The sequence below is a fragment of the Nicotiana tabacum genome, chromosome 17 (assembly GCF_000715075.1).
Source record: "Nicotiana tabacum cultivar K326 chromosome 17, ASM71507v2, whole genome shotgun sequence".
NCBI classification, from domain to species: Eukaryota; Viridiplantae; Streptophyta; class Magnoliopsida; order Solanales; family Solanaceae; genus Nicotiana; species Nicotiana tabacum.
This window is the reverse complement of record NC_134096.1, coordinates 15,806,840-15,811,781: the sequence shown is the minus strand read 5'-3', so window position 1 is coordinate 15,811,781 and position 4,942 is coordinate 15,806,840.

Genomic DNA, 4,942 nt, shown 5'->3' with positions numbered 1-4,942 from the left:
GGTTTAGAGGCTAATTCTAAAGGAAAAGTCACAGTGGAGCATTGATTTGGTTGCGGAGTGAGGTAAGTATCGTGATTAACTTCAACTTAAGGGATTAGGACTTGTTGGTCTAATTGCTACGTGAATTATGTGTGAAAATGATGTATATATAAGATGACGAGTATATATACGTTGTTATTAGGTAATAGAATGTGGGTGGAAATTATTCCATTGTATTATGTGGTTTCCATGATTATGTTTTCTATGTCGTAGTTAGATTATTACTTATTTAATGGTTCATTTTTCATATCTATTGCTTATTTTGAAGTTGTTGGGGTTTTGAAAGTTGAGATGAATTATCATTACACTAAGATTGAAGTGAAATATCTTCTCACTTTGTTTTCTATTTTTGAATTAATGTTGTTTCTTGGTGAGGAAGAGTGAAAAGCACGAAGGGTGTTGTCGTGCCTTATTTGCATACAATATCATTTATTTGAGTTATTGTGAGGATTAAAACACGAAGGATGATGTCGTGCATTTGATTGCTTATTATCATTGATTACATCATGTGAGGTTGAGAGTAAAAGCACGAAGGGTGATGACGTGCCATTTTATTTATGATATTACATGGTGAGGACGAGAGTAAAAGCACGAAGGGTGATGTCGTGCTATTGTTGATTTCATTGCTTTACTTGGTTTTCGGATTGATGATTTAATTGGTCGCATTATTATTGTTTTTCGTAATAAGGTTACTCGGTGATTTTGTACTTGCTGTTCTTATCGTATCCCCCTTTCTACATGTCCTCTCCCAATTAATATTTAATTGTCTTACATGTTATTTTGTTGCTTTATGTACATACATGTTCAGATTTGTGTAGGTGTCTTATCATAGCCTCGTCACTACCTCGTCGGGGTTAGGATCTACACATACATAGTGCATTGGGTCGGTTGTATTCATGTTATATTTCTGCATTTCTTGTACATATACTGGTGTTGGTCCCAGTAGCGTCTAGTGGTGTTACTACTCGGATTCAGCTGTATTGGAGACTTGAGGTATAGTTATACGGCGTTCACAGTCCTGAAGTTTCCTTCTTTGTCTAGTTTACTATTTATTTAGTTTCAAACAATTGTACTTTGTTTTAGACCATATATGTAGTATTCTAGCTGCTTATGTACTTGTGACATCGGATTTCTGGGAGTAGTTAGCATTGCATTGTTTATATTAAAACTGTGTTAATTTATGAGTTTATTTATTATTAATTATCAACAATCTATAATAATTGTTACGGACTGGTTAATTAATCTAATAACGTTGGCTTGACTAGAAAATAAATGTTAGGCACCATCACGGTCCTGAGGTTGGGAACTCCAGGTCGTGACAAGTTGGTATCAGAGCACTAGGTTGCTTAGGTCTAACAAGTCATGAGAAAGATTAGTAGAATCTGGAGGATAGGTACGGAGACATCTATACTTATCTTCTAGAGACTATGGAGGTTTAGGAAAATTCCACTTCTTTCTCTCTCTATCGTGCGATTTTATAGTATCACTGAAGTTTTAATCATTCCATTCTTGTTCCCTCGCAGATGGTGAGGACACGCACAACATCCATGACAGGTCAGGAGTCGTAGCCTCAGGTTGTAGCCACTACCAGGGATAGAGGTCGGGGCCAAGGTCGAGCTAGATGCAGAGCTTAACCTAGAGGACGTGCAGCAACACCTGTTCTGGAGCCTCAGATCAAGAAGGAGGAGGAGGAGGTTCTTGTTCAGACCGTGCCAGTTGGACCAGCTCAGGTCCCGAAGGGGTTTATTACTACCCCGATACTTCAGGACGCTCTAGTCCGCTTGGTGGCCTTATGGAGAGCGTGGCCCAAAACGGTACATTCCCGGTGGCACCAGTTGTCTCTCAAGCTAGGGGAGGAGCATAGACTCCCGCTACTCACACACTAGTGCAGATGGCTCACAAATATCAGACTCCGGCAGTTCCACCAGTTGGAGTGGCTCAGCCTATTATTGCTATACAGACCAGGGAGGGCCTACGATATTTTTGGATAGATTGATGAGATTGGATAAGTTCACAAAGTTATTTCCTTTTCGATTTGGTGCACACTTTCTGAGTACCCACAGGATTTCATTGACCGATGTCACGAGGTTTTGCGCAACATGGGTATTGTCGAGTCCAATGGAGTAGACTTTGTAGTGTTTTAGATGACCGGTTCTACCAAGAGGTGGTGGTAGGACTATTTTAGGTGGTGTTGGAGTATGCAAATGGTTCACCGCCACTCACTTGGGATCAGTTTTTGCAACTATTTTTGGAGAAGTTTTTCTTTTTACTTAGATAGAGAAGTACTGCAAGTAGTTTGAGCACCTTCAATAGGGTAGCATTAATGTTACCCAGTATGAGACCAAATTCGTGGATCTTAGCTCGCCATGCAATTGTCTTGCTTCCTACTGAGAGGGACAGAGTGAGATTCATTTATGGTCTTGCTATTAGTATCAGGCTACAGATGGGCAAGGAGACTGGGGATGACATTTCTTTCCAGCAGGCAGCAAAGATTGCTAGACATATCGAAATGAATCGTGGTCGGGGTAGGAAGGCGGTATTTGAGAATAGGCCTCATGACTTTAGTGGTTTCAATGGTGCCTCGTTTAGAGTTAGGGGCTCATTTGGTAGAGGCCAACCTCCCAGGCCAATTCAGTCAGCACTTCAGGAATCCCACAATTCTTCGGGTAGTCGTGGTTCTTATGAGTCTCTTCCTGAGCAGCTAGCCTATACCGCACCTTCATCTCTTATTAGTGCACCTCCAATCTAGAGTTATTAGGGTGGTTATTCAGGTCGATAGGGTCAATTCCAGGGTCAGCAATCACAGCAGTCAAGGACTTGTTATACTTGTGGAGATCTAAGGCACGTCGCGAGGTTTTGCCCTAGGTCACATGGTAGCATACCACAGTAGGGTTCTCGTGCCATAGTTCTGGCACCGGTTGCTCCACCTCCCACTCAGCTAGATAGAGATGGGGTTCAGGATGCTAGAGGTGGAGGTCAGGCCATTAGAGGTGGATGTCATCCAGCTAGATGTTGTCTGGGAGCCAAAAGTCAAAGTGGTGGGGGCCAGTCCCATTTTTATGCATTTCCAGCTAGACTTGAGGCAGAGTCATCTGATGTCGTCATCACATGTATTTTTTCGATTTTCCATTGAGATGCCTCAGCGTTATTTGATCCAGGCTCTACTTATTCATACATGTCATCATATTTTGCTTCATATCTGGTTATGCCTCGTGATTCTTTGAGTGCTCCTGTCTAAGTGTCTATGCATGTGGGAGATTCTATTGTGGTAGATCGTGTTTATCACTCGTGTGTGATTTCTATAGGGAGCTATGAGACTAGGGTAGATCACCTACTTCTTTATATGGTGGACTTTAATGTTATCTTGGGCATAGATTGATTGTCACCTTATCACGCTATTTTGGATTATCACGCCAAGCCTATGACGTTAGCCATGTCGGGGTTGCCTCGATTAGAGTGGAGAGGGACTACTAGCCATTCTACTAGCAATGTTATTTCTTATGTGAAGGCTCGTCAAATGGTCAAGAAGGGGTGTCTAGCATATTTGGCCTATATATGTGTCCTAGTGCAGAGGTTTCTTCCATGGATTCAGTACTAGTTGTGTGCGAGTTCCCAGAGGTGTTTCTTACAGATTTATTCGACAAAGATATTGACTTCTGTATTGATCTGGTTTCGGGCACTCAGCACATTTCTACCGCACCATACCATATGGGCCTATTTGAGTTGAAGGAATTAAAGGATCAGTTGCAGGATTTTCTTGACAAGGGATTCCTTATACCTAGTGTCTCTCCTTGGGTGCACTAGTGTTATTTGTGAAGAAGAAGAAGAAGAAGAAGAAGGATGGAATGATGAGGATGTGTATATATTATCGGCAGTTAAACAAAGTCACTATCAAGAACATGTATCTGTTGCCGAGGATTGATGACTTATTTGATCAGCTTCAAGGAGCCAAAGTGTTTTCGAAGATTGACATCAGATCTGGCTACCATCAGTTGAAGATTAGGGCATCAGATGTCCCAAAGACAGCTTTCGGACTCGGTATGGTCACTATGAGTTCTTAGTTATGTCATTTGGTTTGAATAATGCCCCAGCAGTATTTATAGATTTGATGAACCGAGTGTTCAAGCCCTATTTTGATTGTTTTATGATCGTCTTCATTGATGGTAATTTGGTTTACTCTTGCAGTCGAGAGGAGCATGCGCAGCATCTTTGGGTCGTACTTCAGGCCTTGAGGGATAGTCAGTTATATGCCATGTTTTCAAAGTGTGAGTTCTGGTTGGACTCGGTTGCCCTTTTGGGCCATGTTGTATCTTCTGAGGTCATTAAGGTAGATCCTAAGAAGATTGAGGCAGTTCAAGACTAGCCTATACCTACTTCAGCTATAGTGATTCGGAGCTTCCTAGGTTTGGGGGTTATTATTACCGGTTCGTAGAGGGATTTTCATCTATCTCGGCCCCATTGACCAAGTTGACCCAGAAGGGTGCTTTTGTCTAGTGGCCCAATGAGTGTGAGCTGATATTTCAGAAGCTCCAGACTGCTTTGACTATAGCCCTAGTATTAGTGTTACCTACAAGTTTGGGATCGTACATCGTATATTGTGATACATCCCGTATTGGGCTTGGCGTGGTGTTGATGCAGGATAGTAGGGTTATTGCCTATGCATCTCGGCAGTTGAAGGTTCATGAGTAAATTACCATGTTCATGACTTAGAGTTGGCAGTCGTTGTTTATGCGCTGAAGATTTGGAGGCACTATCTATACGGCGTTCATTGTGAGGTTTATACTGACCATCAGAGTCTCCATCACATGTTCAAGTAGAAAAACCTTAATTTGCGGTAGTGAAGATAGCTAGATTTTCTTAAAGACTATGATAACACTATATTATATCATCCCGGGAAGGCCTA